The 19330-nt window shown below is 40.7% G+C and overlaps 1 protein-coding gene across 2 annotated transcripts in view; it reads right to left on the bottom strand.

Annotated features, from left to right (window-relative positions):
* KLHL29 (kelch like family member 29) overlaps positions 1 to 19330 on the bottom strand; it is a 390541-nt gene that overhangs the window by 139032 nt on the left and 232179 nt on the right. The gene's annotated exons all lie outside the window — the stretch shown is intronic.

Raw genomic sequence — 19330 nt, 5'->3', positions numbered from 1 at the left:
AACTGTAAAGTAGGGGAAGGACTTAGGCTGAATAATCATCAAAGCAGACATGATCTGAAAGAGATGGCCTGATGAAGAAACTATCACATGGATTTAAATGCTACACCATACCTCTGCAGCAATTTTAGGGGACCTTCCCAAACAATCATGCATTTGCTGAGAAAAGGCTTGTAGAAAACAAGGGTGCTCCAACAGGTCTAATTTATTTATGTCTGCTGTGTATTTCATTGCTGGAAGATTAAAAGTTTTTTGTTTTGTTTTTTACTGGTGTCAGAACCTCTAAGGCAAGCAAACACCAGCTGCCTACTGCTGAGTGAGTACTGAAGAGTGAAGCCATAAAGAACAGGAGACCAGTCTGAGCAATTGCTTGTTTGCCTCGCATCTGGGAAGTAATTTAGCTCAGAGATGGGGGTACAGCAGCTCCATAAATGCCCCGGGTCGCATGGTACCAATGAAATCTCTGTCAACACCAGCAGCCTGTTCACCCATCACAAGTACTTCAATCAGCCCATGAAAGGGAGTCATTAGCAAACCCATTTATGCCCTCTGAAAATTCATGCACACCTTCCCCAAGCCAATCATTCATTTCTCCTGTCTTTAAATTCACCAGAGGAGCCTGCTTCTTCCCCAACAGCACCCCCACTAGCACCTGTAGTGCACCAATGCTCCCCCCTTCACCTAAGAGCCTCTGACATCTCCTGACATCCACTCCCTTTTCTACCTGAGCTTTATCCTCAGTGGGCTCCTGGGGTCAGCAGATGTGTGTAGCGACCTTGATACAGGTTTTGCTGTGCTGCTCTCTTTGCTCCCAGAAGCCACAATGTGAGGATTTCCCCCACTAGAAATGCTATACTTTATTAATGCAGATGTTCAGAGGGAAATGTGATTCCTAATATCTTTTTTCCTATGATTGTCATTTTTCAAAACTCATCAATTTATTCTTTTCCACAGTTTGGGGATTGTGTTAGTTGGGTTTCTTAATGTAATTTCTCTGGATTTTTTTCCTATTGTTTTTGAACCAAGGACAATGATATTCTGGTTTTAGATTCACATTTACTTCTGTCCTCACCATTTTGACTACCTCTGTAACTTCTGCAATTGAAATAAAAATGAGTCAGAAAAGACATAAAGAAAGGACATGCAGACAGTCAAGAGCTTTAAGAGCTCTGCGCTATTCATGGTGAAGAAAGGGCAGGAGGAGAAAAAATAAGTCTCAGTTTTGAAATCCTTTCTATTTATAAATTGTCCTGAGAAAATGATTAATCTGAATACCTTTAGCTTTTACATTGTACAAGGTCTTTGACACAGGAGGATATAACACTGCTGGTGGTTTACCAGCTCATGTTAGCAGTATCCCTTTGGATCTAGCTAAACTGTTTAACAGCAGCCAAAGCACTCTGCAGCAGGAAAAAAAACACAACCCACCAGCATTCTCTGTCTATATATCAGCTAAAATACTTCCCCCAGAAACACCAATATTTATTCTAAAGTAAAGCTTAAAAAAATGTAAATGCGATATAGAGAAATGGGCATTTTTAGGAACCCAAAGGAGGATTCATGACTCAAATCACGCTTTGTGTGTTTCACATGTGGCCTCTGTGTGTTGCATTTCTTTGTTGTATGAACTGGGTCTTACCAGTGGGTTTGAAATACACACATCATTATTGTGAGGCATTGTCAAGACAGGCAGCATCTCGTTTAAGTTTGCTACGTTCCCAAGTTGCTTTAAAACAGTGTTGATCTAAAGTAAGAATAAAAAAATTCCTCTACCTTAAATAATACCGAATGACACATATGCTACAATTTTAAAAGAGCCCATGTTTTTTCCAGAATGAGTAAAGAAGGGAGTATGTGATACACTTCTCCTCAATCCTATAAAAATCCAGTTGCTTATTTTGGAACTTGTTTTCCAAGAAACCTAGAGCACCATACCAGACACATGTCTGCAGCCAGGTCTAGATCTAAATTCCATACTTTGAGCATTAAAAAAGAGGAAGGAAGCTATCGGGTTTGCTATCAATAAACACTTCTCCTTCATTTTCACTAAATGCAGATTTTGTTTCACTAAAGATGCTCACAAACCCTGCTTCTTAGAGGCTCAGTGGATTTAAACACATAAATCCAGTAGGTTGCTTTCAAACTGTACTTCTGAACTTGTGTTTGTTTGATCAGAAAGTGCCAGACATCAGTTGGTATGAAATCACAACACACGCCCATGAAACACAGACAGTAATGGTGGTGGAAACAGAGAAACAGCTTACTGAACTTAGTTTTAAAATGTATACATACTTCTGGCCTCTGATCTAATTTCTGCTTTATCTTTCTTAATACATGAAGGGTAACATTACAAGTGTTATATGCCTCTGATCTGATTGCAGCAATTACCCATTTGTGTCTCAGGAAAGTGAAATTATTTCCAGCCTTATCAAACAAAGGAACTTTCTGTCCATTCGCTCAGGCCCACAACAGTGCTTTATTTGATGCTTTTAATGTACAACACAAATGACAAAAAAATGGCCTGTATTATGCTAGTTGTGCAGGGGGAAGAGCTGTGTTCCATTAGTGATCCACAGACTTCACAGAAACTAATTGTACTATGTTACACTTTTATCTTTAGCTTTCATGTCAGATGCTTGTTTGAATTAAACATGGAACACATGAAAAAAGGAAATGCATTACAAAATCTACTGGGTATACATCTCTGCCAAAAGTCTATTTACATGAAAAGACCAAAAGGTTTCTAAAAGGTCTGTTAAAGCCTGGCTAGTCAACAGCAGCATTGGCTAGTTAATTGCCTGAAATTCCTGGCAGACTACAAAGACTACTTAAGGAATCATCAGCATCTTTCTAGCACCTGTAAAATGTTCAATTTGTGCTCTTTGTCATGGATAGAGTACCCCAAAATCAAATCTCAGGATTTTTTTCCCTCTTTAGTTTGAAGCCACTATTAAGAACCAATAAAAATGTTCAGCTGAAATCTGCATTTCACCACCTGCCACTCTGAACTCCAGAAAGGAGCAGTCTCCCAATTTTAAGGAAATTAACCGTAATACAGATGTACAGGCAGAAGAGAGCAAGACAGAACAATTCTGGAATTACATGAGACTAACACAGACAAGTTGCCAGACTGTCAATTTTTTTGTAGCTCAAGCAGTCATAAACCATGGCCCATAGGCAACAGTAACTGTTGTACAGCTGGTTCACTGAACCTTGTTGTATTAAAACATTAAAACCTTCAGATTCATGGGGATTTTCAGAATATCCACAAGAAAGTTCATGAGTTCACAGCCATCAGCTGGTGCTAAAGATTGGGCATTAGTGATTTGGTCTATACAGCATCCTGGCTATATTTGGCTACTCTTAGGTGTTGAAGAGGCATAGCTACAACTAAGCCTGACTTTAAGCCCTAAGCTTTACAAATCTGTAATGAAGTAAGACCTAAAATTTTAGTAAGACCATTTTACATCAATGGAAACAAAAAAACCTCATTGTACTACTAATAGCATCAAAGAGTACGTTAGTGGATTTAAAAACCCCAACATAACAACCACAAAAATTCAGTAACAAAAATTCCAGTACAATCTTCCCCAGGCTCAACACCACCAAGCACCTCCTGGAAGGTCCTTATAAATACATTTGGGCAACTTCCCCAGAGCTTGTGGAGCCACTGACATACATCCCGCTATGGCTCAGAGTGCTAAGACCTATTCTAACAGTTTCATGAGCAAAAAAGAACTAATCCGGAAAGAGGAATACCATTTGTGATTCACAGCAATCAAAATTGTTTTACTAAGGCCTTCATATAAAGTGATGGATGAGAAGTAGTGAATCTCTGTTCCAATTTGCCAAGAGAGATTGGGAACGGCAGCTTAATACCAAGATAATATATCCAATATGCAACCCAGGCTATTTTCTCTTCCCATTGAAAATAAAAAGGTTAAGATGCATGCATGCACAGAGGCAAACATTCCCTCCCACAGACTCAGGTTTTATGGCCTGTCATGGGTAAAAGCAACTACAGTTAAATGAGGGAATTCCATTTAAGGATGTTCTCTATGCCTTTAACTGATAATGACTGGTGGCCCTGGTTGGGTTTAAAGTCTGAATGTGTTTGATGCTCTAAAAAGTTTAGTGGTCTCTGCACCAAAGAGTTTATGGTCTAATTTTTAGTTCACACTGTTAAATATTGCATGAAACAGATATTATTTGTAGCCACTCAGGTAAAATCTGAAGCATACAGGGATAAATCTTCACCTGGAGTAAATTCCTATACGGCACTGGACAGGACCCAAGTATATCACTGAGTTAGTCCACGGCCAAAGTAGCTCTTAAGGATGGAAGCAGAGCTTTTAGAGATGCAGTGATGACAGCAGTATCTCCCTAGCACTGGCTGTGTGGCTGGGCTACAGAAATTAAACTGTTGTTTTAAGGGACAGATGTACCGTAAGGTATTAAAAACCTAAGAGATATTGACAGGCCAGCGTGCAAGAGGAACAGAAAGAACATTCCTGCAGTAAAACCTCATTCAAGGACTTGCTCATGGGTGGAGAGAAGAACTCATCTACCTTACAGTTCCCATCACCAGGCAATTCTGCGATGACACAGCGTTGTTTTTCTCTTCCCAAAACTAATGTGGGAGCCGCAAGAAAGAGAGTAATACAGTTAACTCGTAGGAAAAATGTTACTACCCTGCATAAAAGACAAAAGAAGTCTAAGTTCCCTCTTGAGCAGGCAGAGTAATTCAGTACTTAAACACCATCCAGCAAGGAGCCACCAGTCAGAGTTCTGGAGCACCATGGCACAGCCTTCAGAGACACGGGACTCAGCAGTGGAGTAAAGTCTGCACCCATTCTTGCTCTGCAGAGGATTTAAAAACACTCCCCACCTCGAGGTTAATGACACAGGCTTGGAGAAACCCACGAGTGCAGTGGGCCCACATCCCTGTGATGGATGTACTCTACCCCTTAATCAAACTGCAGTAGTTTGGTACAGGCTGAAAAGGAAGTGAAGGTCTGATCCGTGTCCAGGCCAAGAACTTCTCTAGTTTCAACTTGTTCTCTGAAAAACCATGATGGAAACAGTGACACAGTGAGCACCAATGCACATGAGCTTGGAACACTGATCATGCGATTAACACAAGAATAGCTGGTGGCTTTTGCAAGACTCATTAATCAAGGAGCAAAGAAATTTGTGGGTATAAGGAGACTCATGCATACCTTTTCCATCACATGCAATTGGACTATAACCCAACCACTTTATTCCATAAATATGACAGCCTAAATCAGCCTTCTTGAGCTCTTCTGGCCAGGCAGCCTGGTTGTATGGCGGTGATCTTTCCTTGAGCTGGGACAACTCTCAAGAAGGCTCCTTGAGACAGCGAGACCTTTAACCAATGGCAGATCTGTCAGGAACCTAAATTAATACTAATGAAACATTACTAATTCATGTAGCTACTCAATATTAATTATTATCAACTTATTATAGATAATTCCATTAGCTATAACCCCTTGTCCAAGTCTGAAACTAAGATTGGACCTAATTGCACCAAGGCTCCAATAAGGAGTTTAGAAAGCAGCGGGTCCACTCTGAACCTTGTGACTCAACAGATGGCTCTTCTTCACTATTTGTATTTCTTTTGTTAGATATAGAGCTTTGTCTGAGACTCAGACTGGACCTGGCTGCACCTAAGTTCCACAACTTTGTACCTCATGACTAATCAGGAGAGTTTTCCTTACCATTTTGCATCTCCAGTCTCTGTGCAAAACATTCTAACTTGATTCTAACTCAGTTTGCATTTGTGCGCTTCTTCCATGCAGTAATTAATAAGGTGAACCTCACCATCGAACTTATTTAACCTTTGTAAACCACTGTTAAACTTTGTTAAATTCCACTAAATTTACTGAACTAATGAAACATATTGCTGCTTCTCTCTTGAGTGAGGTGCATTCCACCCATCTTCAGGAGTTCCAGACCAGCACAGCATCAGTACCTTTACCCAGCCCTGATCCTGGCTCCATGCAGGGCAGAGCTTCTCACCACTCACTTTGTGAGTTGATAAGAAGGCACAAGTATGAGCATGTCCAGCTTCTTCCCACCACCAAAATCAACCCCAACTTTCCTGGACTGAGACTTGGCTACTCTCATAAATAAGACAGCCCAAATTCCCAAGCTTTGACAATGCAATGGAAGATAACTCCATACTGGAAAAGGGTCAGCTGCTTCTGTCTCATAAACCTCTTCTAAGGCTCACCATCCACACTAGCTGCAGGTTCATGAAGGAAAGAAAAGGAATGAGATTATGGAAGAGAAAAAGATGGAATAGAAAAGGGTTGTGAACTGACCACAGATGGTATCTATCTCTTTCTGGTGGCTGACTGCCCAGTACAGCCAGCGCTCTCACACAGTGCTCCAGTCATTAGCTAGGAATGAATGCAGGACCATGAAATGACAAGTGCTTCATAAATGCTACTTTGTATTCTGTCTTGGCAAATTGCACCAGCAGAGGCTCAGGTACTCACCCAGCTGCCTTCGTTTCTCAGCGAGAACATCAGGGAACGGAGCTGAGGTATCGAACCAAGGTCCCGGCTGCGACACTTGCTGCTCCAGGACACCAGGGACATCAGCGCACGACACTGGGTTCGAGCACAGAAGCCCCAGTTTAGCCTGAGCAGAACCTCCTCTGCTAACATGGTCTGCATGCAGATCAACCCCAAATCAGAGCAAAGCTACCAACGCAAAATCATCTCACGACGCAGGAGAAAATGCGCGGCATCGGGAACCACGTGGCAGCTACAGAGAACATGCACTGCGCAGCATGAGAGGGCTCAGAGATCCTGCAGGCATCCCATGGCACAGGCAGATAAATCCAGTTCATCATAAGTGCTTTTTGTCAGAGGGCTTTAGGAAATATGGGCAGCAATGGAATAAGTGGCTGTCAGTCCAGAATCCCAAAGGGTGCACAAAGGATGTTGCCCTTATGTACTGGCAAAGCTACTGAAGAGCAACGTAAAAGGCAGACTTCTTGAAAACTAAACATTTATCTTGAATGCGAATACTGGCCATTGCTAGGTTCAGAAGTCACTCCATATGGCATTTTCATGCCAAATTTCCCATGGAATTCTTTCAATTATCCAAACAGGACCCCAAATTTCATTCTGGATGAGGGCCTGAAGCATTAGAGAGGAATACTTAGGAAGTAAAATGCTCCAATCCCAGTATTAAGTTACACCTACAGAAGTTCCTTTTTGTTGTATTGGATGCCGACATTTTACATTCAAGCCCTTTGAACTCAGTATTTCAATTGTAGTACACAGTCCGTGGCAGGAAAGTGCATGTTCTCTGCCTACACAGCAGGCACATAAAAAGAAAGGGGAAAAAAAAAGAAAACCAATATAAGCCTGTGAGTGTTGAACAGTGCTGCGTGATATTAGTGATTTATTAACTTGGCTTGATCAATAAGGCTATCATCAAGGGCACATTTAGTTTGCACATATATTTCACTTTCTAACAAGCACTTTTGTGTGCTCACTTTAGTTTCCATAATCTGATCCAGGTCTCAGGAAGCTTTCTTTAAGGGAGAACAGAGAATTCTTTTTCTAAAAAAAGGATCAAAGTATTCTCAGTCAACTCTCAAACAAAAGGACAGACAGTACTGTAAAAATAGCAAGCTTACCTTTCACAGCAACAAGAAAAATAAGCCTATAGGTCCAGATTTATCATTGCTTTAAGTTCATCAACATCAACTGAGCTATTAAATTGTGACTGAATTTGGATCACACCAATTAAAAAATTTCAGCTTTCTTTGAGTGTCTTCCATCACTAACATGCTAATTTAATGCATAATTTAAACTCTGCTATCCTTTAATTAAGCGTTTGTAAATAATTTAAAAAGAACTAAAAATCCTTTCGCACTTATAAAGCTGACCCCCTCCCATTTCTTCTACTGCACAACAAGACTTTTTAATAAAGAATTTATTTTTTTTATCTGAAAGTAAAAGCCATAAAAATGATGGGAAACTGATTTACAAGATAAAACAATTAGCTCTGGGATATGTACATTAAGACTAATAAATTTCACATCATATTTTAAGGAGTGGAGGAGGAATCCCAGATATATTAGACTTTATTCAAATTCTATTGAAATGTTCAATTAAGAGCATCTTATGAAGGTAGGTTATGCAGTCACTAAAATTAAGATGTGAAAAACAGTATTAGAGTGCTATTTCTCTCAGAGACTATGCACTTCAATAATCCATCCCGTTTTCTACATCCAAGATAATACCTAAAATCTGGGTATTCCTGTAATTGCTTTGGTCTTGTTAAAATTTTTGGTTGTGTAGGAGAAACACAAATGTATTACACAGTAAAAAATACTACAATATTATACTGCATTCCCTTTTAATCCAAAATCATGGATCTCAATGATTTTTTATTAAAACCTTTTTTTCCTCTGCTATTAAAACCTTTTCCTCTGTGCACACAGATGAAAATGCCTTTTAAGATTCAAACAAGTTTGTGCGAAACCAGCTCGAACCCATCAATCTCCCAGTTGGTTCCTAAAAGAAGGTAAACATTCCCCAAGCTGTTCTGACCAGACGTGACTGGCAGATGCTTTTTGGGAAAGAGATCTCAAGATACAACCCTGTTTCCATTCAGATTCAGAGCTTTAATAACACAAGAAGTTCAGTACAGGATCAGGCAGTCAGGCAGTCATTTAATTTGATTTACAATAGAGTGCTAATACATGGTTTTGCTGGAAACACAGTCAGTGTTTTCTCCAGTTTTTCTGCACTGTAGGTTTTACATCGAAGTATTCCTGCTCGTTTTGTTTCTGTATCTCCATGCTACCAGTAGGAAGCTGCCCAGTTCTCCTATTTTCTTTCAGCAGAATGGATTCGTGGACTAGCACGACTGCCTCAGGAGCCTCAACCACCATCCTTCTAAAAGATTTATGGCAAACACATTGCATCCCAAGATATAAATCTACCAAATGGCTATTAGACATACTTTGCTGTGCACAGCCACATGATTTAAAGCAAAACTGATAATGGTATAGCTCGGTCTAGTGTTACTGGTACGCCTGTCAGAATTGTGCTACATCACTGCACATTTTATCCAGACACCTCATTCTCATTTTGGGTGTGAACAGGATGATCCTTTAGCATTGCTCTGTTCAAGGCAACTTGTGATGCTAAACAGTTTTTTGTCATCCAAGGATAAATGGGTACTACCAAGATTAAGCTCTGCTTACATTTCCATCATTGATTTACATTCCTTTACTTTTTATTCTTTTATGATTAAATTCTTCTACGTATCTAGTTTGAGCCATTGGACTAATTAAGAAGAGGAAATCCAGCAAGGATGTGAGTTTGGCCAAAGACTTTTCTGGTTTTGAAAATCCCCTGATATGCATCTTTTAAAGAAAATACATAAAATTACAAAAAGCATAAAACTTCACACTCACTTTCCTCCTGGGAAGTTAGCACGAAGTAAACCACCTCCAAAAATAATCTCCCACTCAAGAAATGTCAAGGTGACAGGGAGAGAGAGAGAGAGGTTATTGTGAGCACTAAATAATACAGGTCAGTTCTGTAAGCCATGAAGGGAAGGACAAACTAAAATTAAACGACCTTTGGTAGGGATACCTCACCTACAACAGCAAGTCGTTATCTGATCTTCCTAATCCTCCTTCTCCGCTGTTGCAGGTCATAGTCCCTCAGAAGCTGCTATTCCTGCTAGGATGGGTGCAGGGCAGACAGTGCCCTTGTCTCCCCCCCGGATGGACTGCCAGGGAGGCCAGCCTGAGGTCGTTGCAGCTAATATCCCTTAAAAGGCGGCATGTCTCCTGCTGAACTTGCTGTGGCTTTCAGAAGAGCAAGGGGAGTTCTAGCTGGTCTTGTACAACCATTGCCTCCACAATACAAACTGAGCCTTGGTTTGTTGTAATAAAGCTTCAGTTAGAACACAAATATATAAGTATCTAACAGATAGAAATGGCCAACTTTGGTCACATTTATTGATCAGAGTGAGAGAAGAAGCAAAATGGGACCACATACCTACTCTGAAAAAAAACTCAAGAGGCATGCTTTCCACACAACAGGTGGAAATCAAAATAGTCTTTGCTGTGAATCCAAAATCTCCTTTCCACTCAAAGCACAGTTTTTGGTGTGACTGTTAGCTTCAGACAAGCACTGACTGTACCAGACTAACAACATTCAGATGTTATTAGAATGAAGTACAGACCCATATCTTGCTTTTTATGTTTAGTGATGATTCTGTGCCAAATTCAAACACAGATCACATGTTGAGTTTCTTAAAACCACTGAGTGAGCAAGATCTTCCACCACGCATACCTGTCTCAGAAAGGGCTTAGAAAGGGTCAGAGAATTTGTGACATTGAGATAATTTGAGAGGAGATACAAAGTTGGACTGAACGATAACTGTAGGTCCCTTCCCACTGAACTACTTCTACTCTACTCTACTCTACTCTACTCTACTCTACTCTACTCTACTCTACTCTATTCTATTCTATTCTATTCTATTCTATTCTATTCTATTCTATTCTATTCCATTCCATCCCATCCCATCCCATCCCATCCCATCCCATCCCATCCCATCCCACCCTACCCTACCCTACCCTACCCTACCCTACCCTACCCTACCCTACCCTACCCTACCCTACCCTACCCTATCCTATCCTATCCTATCCTATCCTATCCTATCCTATCCTATCCTATCCTATCCTATCCTATCCTATCCTATCCTATCCTATCCTATCCTATCCTATCCTATCCTATCCTATCCTATCCTATCCTATCCTATCCTAACAAATAAATAAGCTTATGTATACAGATGTATCTGTATCTCTTTCCCCTTCTACTACTGAGCTGTGGATACTATAAAAAGGTTCATCTTCTTTTTCTAAAAGAGTCGAAGCTTCATATACTGGGGAAGAAAAACAAGAGGTAAAAGCTAACAGACTCACTGAGGGACTGCTTTCCTAATGCTGCATTTGATTAATTATATGATTTATTTTCAATGACTGGTTCAATCAATCCTGATCAAATTAACAAAGACAATGATCAGAAATACCAGACTAAAACACAATAAAAATTATTTGGTTCCAGGGGATCCAATCAAAGGAAACAGGATTAAATTAACCAGTGATCGGATTAAGGAGAAGTTGCTCTATAAAGTCAGAAATGTATTAGTACTTTGGGCCATTTGCAGTGTCTGTAGGTTGCCATTTCCCCCTCTCTTCCTAGAGTTCTCAATACACTTTAAACAAAATTGAGTTTTCCAGGTATTACAGAGGTAATGTGGAAGAAATAATAATAATAGTAATGATACTATTATTCTTATTTCACAGTCCCAAATATGTGGGGCTCTGCCACAGTAGGCACCCTCTAAAGAAAAAATGCACCCCCATACACCCTTCTTCGCCAGGAGTCTCTACCTCCAGGAGTTTCCAGTCTGTGTGCACTACACAGAGATCAAAAGGTGACAGAATATCAGGATACAATAAAAAAGACAGAAAAACCCATTTAATTCTACAATGCTAGTAAAGCACGAAGATGAAAAAGCTACGGTTCAACAAGGAGTGTTAATGAAAGTTGCCAGTGATACAGCTGAAAATGTAGGTCTTACCTAAAAAAGAAAGTAAATACAAGTATCAAAGGAGAAGTATTTCTATTTGCTGTGCACTAAGCTAAACCTTGAGCAGCTGACAAGGTCCTACAGCATTAAACAGAGATTTACCTTCAAATGCCTTGGACTCACACTGGTTCAACTGGACCTGTCAGTGACCAGCTGCAACGGGACTTTGTGTCCGAGGTGAGGCAAAAGAAAGGCTGGGGACATCAGGAGCCAGCTCATTCAGAAGTCATTCGGAAAATATAAATGCTGAGTTAGACTGAAACCAAACACAATTCCTGCCCTCTTTTACTGCTAAGAGATTCATTTAAAAGATAAATGAGGGATATGGAGAGGTATTCCCTAAGGACTGTTAATAAAGCTACTTTAAAATGCTGGCATGCTGTGCTGCGTGTGAATCCTGGCCCCACATGCTGCAGGGATGAGGAAGGGCACTTGACTGGACATGCCGCTCATATAGCAGCAGTCCTCAGCAGCACAGAGACAGAAGAAACCTACACTTCCACTGATCCCACTGTGTACCTTAAGGGCCAAAGCAGAGGGTTTACCCAGCTTTCAAAAATGATAACAAAAGGAGCTGATGTAGTCTGAACAAAAGTCAAAGCATGTATAAGCAGGTCCGATCCAAATCAACAAATCCAAATCTTTGTCTCTTACAAAAGTATTCAGGAACTGTATGGGAAGACTCCTTCAGTACCACTTGGTACAGCGACAATTCCATCTCTAAGTATGTTCTGTTGGTAACTGCCAGCAGACATCCCATCACCCGACAGGAATTTGGCACTTGCGATGGCCCCAGGACTTTCCTTGCATGCAGGGAACAGACCAAGCTAAGTGTTGTGGTAGCTGACCTCTGGAGTGTGAGATGGTCTTTGTCCCAGAGGAAACCACAGGAGACATGAGACTACAAGTGCTGGTCAGCAAGGTAGATACTCACCCATGGGATCTGGTTTGCATGGCCATGGCCATGTGTCCTATCCTTGCAGCTCACTGTTTGCACCAGATATTCATGCTGAAGGAATGTCCTTGCAAGACTGAACACTTGATGAGCTGCTTCACTTACTGAGCTCAAGAAAGTATTTAGAGAAACATCCATCTCTCCCTTCTCACAACTTAGAGACTTAATATTTTGTCTTTGTTTTCAGCTATGACAGTGAGTAAATTTTAAAGCATCAGCTCTTCTCAGCCAAAAGACATTTGGCACTATGATTAAGAATGTATTATTTTGTCTCTTCTGCCCCCTTAAAGAGTAACTTATTTGTATGTACAGGTTTTTTCTCACGCTGTGCATTGCTACCTTCCTTTTTCAATCTCATCGCAATTCTTTTCCAAGAGTATTCTCAATTTCATTTTCTTACTTTATTTTTCTCATGTCTCTATCTCTCTCTTCACCCTTTCTATCATGCTCTCTCCTAAGTGAAATGAGAACCCAATTATACTCCTGTTAGAACTGAACTTTCAAATCCATCATGTGCTAGTGGGCTCAAAATTAGGCAAATAAATTCCCTCAACCCTACAAATTAAATTGAGTCTTTGCATATGTTCTTTTAAGAGCACAAAGATGTCAAGTATTCACCCAGCTGTCACAAAATATGATGAGCAGGCTCTTTGAATTCATATAGATTTTCTAAATCGTTTGTCAGATTTAACAGAAATGCTAATGGATCCAAAAGTAAATTCTAATCTGTCCTAAATATCTGGTTATTATTTGTATTACAGTAGGACTTGGAATTATCAGTTGAGGATCAGGGCACAGTCTCTATGCGTTTCACACACAAAGATCATTTGGATGATGTGCGGTATCATTTTTCACTTTCTCAAGTTTTATCTCATTATTTTAACCAACACCCTCCTCCACAGCTATACTCAGTTTCATTTAAGAACAAAAGTACCAGCAGCTTGTAAGTATCACTGCCTAATGATACGGGCTGTGCTGGCTGTTGAAACCCAGGTCTTGCATTTGGTAAAGCCAGCAACTGTTTTCCAAATGCAGAGTTTGAAGGAAAAAAGCTGTCATGCAGGTCAGGCTTTGCTCATGCTTCATCCTGGTCAAATCTCATGATGGAAAGGGAGCACAGCCAGATCAGCCTCAGCGTAAGGATGGGTACCTGCACAGAGCTTCTGATGCCAGTGGGTTGGACATTCCATAGTGCACCTGTACCTGTTCTGTGTGGGGCCAGCACTCCCCAAGCGTGTAGGACTTGCTATCCTGGCACTGAACACCTGGTACAAGACTTTTCCAGGGGCCAACCTGACGCACTCAGGCAACCTGTGATGGGATGAACGTATCCTGGGAGTTGTTCGCTATGTATTGCCCTGGCTGCTTGTCCAAAAACCTATTAGGGCACTGCTTTAAGCAGGAGGGCAGCAGATCCTGGTTGTCAGTGATAATCCACTGCCAAAATCAATATGGTTGGCAAGCTTGCTTCACAGATATTTACAATCAAAGAACACAGTTCCCAAGAATGTGTTGTCAGTCCCATTGTCTTGGCCCAGTTTCAACTCCAGTAATTACATTTCTGCCTGCCTAACATTCCCCTCTTGCTTTGAGAAGATGGAGGAGCCCTCTCATCCAGTCCCACGCTGTTTCACTGCATCATGGCCATATTCAGCACCAAACTTGACACATGGAAACAGTTTTCCTTGTTCACATTTCATACAGCAGTCACTGCCTAAAAAGCTTTGTGATTCTTAAAGAGGTGAAAAGTGTAAGATATTCTTGTTGCTGTTATTTTAAAATTATTTATTTGCCTCTGGAACTAGTCATCTAGAGACATATTTTAATTTCCTTCTCTTTCATGAGAAAATTTGTACACTAAAATTATTTACCAAAGCTTGAACTAGGTAGGTCTCAGACTTGTTTTTTTATTTTTTTTATTTCACTAATAAAAGTAAAATAGCTATAAAATGTGACTATCTACAGCTTTTTAATACCAAGCTTGAGGGAGTTCAAGCCCTTTCAGAACTAGCCAGGAGAGCTAACTCCACTGGCAAACTAAAAATCTGCCTTTCTCAGTGGAATAAAACTCCGGTTTACAGCCGTGTAGGGCATAAAACAGGAGGTTTTAAACTTGTGACATTTCCATGTCTGGAAAAGCTGTCACACACCCAGCACAGCATCTTACCTCAAGCTGTAAGCCTAGGGACATCAGTAGCATTATCTGAACTGGAAGAGTACCAGAGGGAAATAATGGTGTAGCTAAAAACCTCCCCAGATCTTTCCTATATTCAGAAAACAGGCATTTCTCTGATGGGAAGAGAGCTCTATTTCCAGCTGTATGTGCTTGCAATCTTGCTTCTCAAAAACATCTCGGTAGTCCTCAACTGACCAACTCCTGCCCATCTGAATTTTTCTTGGGGGATGATCTCTGAATACAAGAAGTGAGAGAAAGCACTGGGATTTAACATTTTTTAAAAATATTTTAAAGACTAAGCAACTGTTGCAAGCTGCTCTGAGTCAGAAACTGGTCAGGTTAGTGCTGCAAACACAGTTTTGTGGCCAAAGAAAGGTGTGCTACATACAAGTCATCATCAGCTGCCTTTGTCTGCATGCCCTGCACTCCTCTGTCTTCCCAATGGGACCATTTGGAGTGTTTAAACAACTGCAGTTTTAAATAGATACCCATAAGCATATTTTGCATTAAAATGTAAAAAGAATGCCAAACAAAACAAGCCCAGCAAAAAATAAAACCCAGAAAAGTATGCAACTGAGAAAGACTAATAAAGTACAAATGCATGAATGCATTCTGGAGCATTTGCATGTGTCAGAGGGAGTGGAAAGATGAGGAGATGACGAGAAAACAAGAGATGAAACACAAAATGACAGAAAAAAAGCACCAGTTCTGGAGAAAAAGAAGCAGGGAGGGAAAAGATCATCTTGCAGATAAAGCAGAGCCTCTGTGTACAACATGGGGACAATTTTTTAACACTGAGCTCTCATCCACTAACATCAATAGGGTTACTATAACTAACTTGGTAAGATCTAGGGGCAGCATCTAAACAGTGTAATACAGGTACTTAACTTTGGCGTCATGCCTACTTCTGTCCATCGGCTCTGTTAGAAGCTGGAGTCTGGCAGCCCTGGATAACAAGTGGTCTAAATTACTCATCACTCTCTGGAGGGAAGAAGACATTGCAAACTCTCTGACTATGCCCCCGTGAGCACTGCAGCAGAACCAGAGGGAAAAAAAAAAAAAAAAAGACAAAGAACATCATCCAGCTATATTACAAGCAGAAGGAGAAGAAAGAAATTCAGGAACTGTATGAAGAGAATGATGACCTAAACCAAAGAAGATAGGATATTGGAAGTTAAATTATCTGTGCAGAAAAATTGAATGTAAAAAGATTCAAAGAAAAATACAGTCTATGTAGCTGCAGCCCAGTGCATCTACAGGGAAAAAAGTCAACTTCCTCCCCCTGCAAAAACCCCTAGACTCCCTCCCTAGAAAGGGAGTACATAGGAAGGCCGGATATTTTTGTTTTGAAGTATCTAGTTCCTAATTTAATCTTAATCCACTCTGACATTTATCCTCATGGATAATTCAGTATACAAATTTAAGGCAGAAAAAGAATCTATAAAAATAATAAAATAAGAGCTGCTTGCAAGGGCAGTATCAGCAAAAATTGCCCTTGGGTAAAAATAGTTCGTACTGCTTTGCGTCCCTTTCAGCTTCAGGCAATGTACCAAGATCCCAGGAACTACTTTTTTTCCCCTTGTGCAATCATTTGTGGCTCTCATCCAGCTTCTGATTATGCTAATTGTATTTGATGGAATTTGTATGTACTCTCCTTCGCTCTCGTCTCAGCTGAACATACACAAGATGCATTTTTAATTTTTAACTCTTCAAAAATAAATATATAACGCAACTTTCTCCCCAAGGTTGTGTAAAAGTCAACCTTATTATTACTTCTAAACAGCAAATATACAGCCTTTATTACAAGCAAAACAAATAACCCTTTCTATATTAATATGTTGCAACAAAGCTTTTAGTTAGTGTGAGAGGAATGTCATAATGTAAGAGTTTGCATAACACAGTCTGATCATGTCACCTAGACACAATTCCGTTTGCATTAAATTAAATCCACAATCATAAGAAGGGCAACTTAAATATAAAGATACAGGCAACTTGGCTAGATCAAGAGCCTACATCATTTCGAGAGACACTCAAAACTAGAGAGACGGTGAGCTGTTGTGAAACCATTCCCAAGGGTTAGCAATAAAGCCCAGGACTTAAATTCCCGAATAAATTACTTTTTTTTCTTCCTTTTTTCCCTTTAAAAAGTATTCTTTACGAAGTTGCTAAACATCAAAACCCACTGGATTTTGCTGAGACAGAACCAGATGACCTTAATGGCCTCAATTGTAGTTCCTTGACTGTCTTCAAGGTCCCCAAATGCAGCAGTGACTGGATTATTTCATACCTCATGGAGATCCTTTGAACCTCCAAATTTTTCTTTCATTTTACTAACTGGAAGCTAAAGAAAAATGTAATTGCAAGAGTAAAGGACTTCCATCCTCTTCTAAATCATAACAGGACTGGCTTTCCATCCTTTATTTAAGTGCCCAGTGGACCACTCTCCCAGAGCTCCACTCTTCCACAGCTAAAGCCTCCCATTGCCTGAGTCCCTCCTCAGGGACAGGACACTCACCTCTCAGAGCACCTCAGCATGGACCACCCAGGCTGACCACCACAGCTGGCCATGCCTCCTAGGGCCACACTTCAGGGGTAGTCAGGTATCTTTCTTTAATAACACAGGGAGGCACTGCAAGGACTTCCATAATTGCCGAGGCAGAGAGGGCTCTTCATTTCTGCCCGAGCCCAGAGAGATGGAGTTAGGGTGGCCAAACCTCAAGCTTGAAAATCCAGAGGCATCTAAAGGCCTTTGAAAGCCAGATTTGGAGAGCTTGTCACCTCCAAAAATGGGACATGGGTGCGCTGGAATGTCAGCAGAACTGAGGCAGGGGATGCAAGTTGGACATGGGGTTTGAGCACATTCCTTTTTGCCTCCCAGCCCCAATATCTGTGCATGCCCACAAGATTTGGTGTTGATGTCTGAAAGAAACAGTGGCCAGCCATCACCCTACTTGTACTAGAGCTTTGACTGTATCTTTTTATTATTGTCCAGGCACCTGATATGCTTGGGCACATTACTGGTGTAAATATTAGTTCTGGAGGCTGGGTCCCCAGCCACCCACAGTTATGGACCCTCACAGGAGTAGTCAGCCCTTCTGAGGTGGGCTCCTTGAGCTGTTTGATAAGAGTAAGAGCTCTCTGCATGTCAGAATCTGCCATTTGAATCTATCCATGAGGAATTGGCTCTTTTCCTCAGTCTTTGTTTCTTCATTCTCCACCCTTGTACAATGAACTGACTGCCAAACACTTCTCTTGCAAGGGTGGCTGCACTTCACTGGTAAAATGTATATCATTTATTTGGAGATCAGTCTAAAAGTAACTCTGTTATACAAAAACAAAAAAGCAACCAACCAACCAACAAAAAAAAACAACCAAAAAAACCCCCCAAAAACCACAAAAAAACCAAAAACCAAAAAACCAAAAAAACTCTAAAAATCCACACAAAACCAAAACCAAATAAAAAAATTCTTCAGAACTCTTGCCATCCCTGACATATTCTTAGAACCCAATACCACAGCAGATAAAAATCATACATCACCCAAAATAACACTTCTCTCCACCTCATGTCTGCTACTACCTAAAGTCTTTGTGATTCTTCATGCACAGTTGTTATATACATGCAAATTTTAATTAAGGGAAAACTTGGCTGAATACTAGATAAAATTATTTGTTGTATCGTATATTTGAAAAGCAATGCATCATTGTAATAGATTATTCAACGGATATTTGCAAACTTCTATAGAAGCGTTTAGCTAATGCAAAAAAGAAAGATTAATTGAATAATTTATTTGATGGACACCAGCATTATTCATTAAATACATTATTCAACCAGTAGTATTCAACCAGTACTGATTAATTAAAATGAGAGAGACAATTGCTTTCAAGTACAACTCATTCAGATCCCAGTTTTGGCTCCATTAAAAAAAGGGTTTTGCAGAGCAATGTCTCAATGAGAGTGTAGATGGTGCAGATATTCTTTGTGCTAAAGGAGCCATGTCCTGAATCACAGCGTCCTTGACCAAATATATCTGCATGACTGTGGTAGGATTTGCACCTCTTAATGAATTGCCTGCCTATACTGGGGCTGGATTTGAGCATCCTCAGCTGCAGAAGTATTTTAGCACATGGAATAGATTAAATGAGACTATTTAACTTAACCTGCAGAGCAGGTCCAACTTGCTAACTGCTCCCGCTATGCTCTTCTTGGGAGTTTTCAGATATGAGAAAGAAGTAATCTGGCATCCCCTTTACCACCTGGTTTCCCAAGTGTTCTGCAAACACTCTTCCATCCCGTGACTAAGACCTGCAGTTACCTGATAAGGACCCAACAGTGTCCTTACCCAGCCTGGTGACATGCCATGCCTATGTCCCACCGTGCTGCAGGAGTTCAGAGCATTCCGAGCATCACCTACCCCAGCTGCTGCATCACCAGGCATGTCCCCAGCAGAGCCCATGCTGCTTTGCCCTGCCAACGGGGCACCACTGGGACAAGCCAGCAAAACCACCTGTGCTTCAGACACATCAGCTTCCGCTACATCAGCACA

This window comes from Chamaea fasciata, unplaced genomic scaffold, assembly GCF_029207755.1.
Source record: "Chamaea fasciata isolate MVZ Bird 193981 ecotype frontalis unplaced genomic scaffold, bChaFas1.0.hap1 SCAF_3, whole genome shotgun sequence".
NCBI classification, from domain to species: domain Eukaryota; kingdom Metazoa; phylum Chordata; class Aves; order Passeriformes; family Sylviidae; genus Chamaea; species Chamaea fasciata.
The sequence above is the reverse complement of the archived record's forward strand: the minus strand, read 5'-3'. Positions and strand labels throughout refer to the sequence as shown.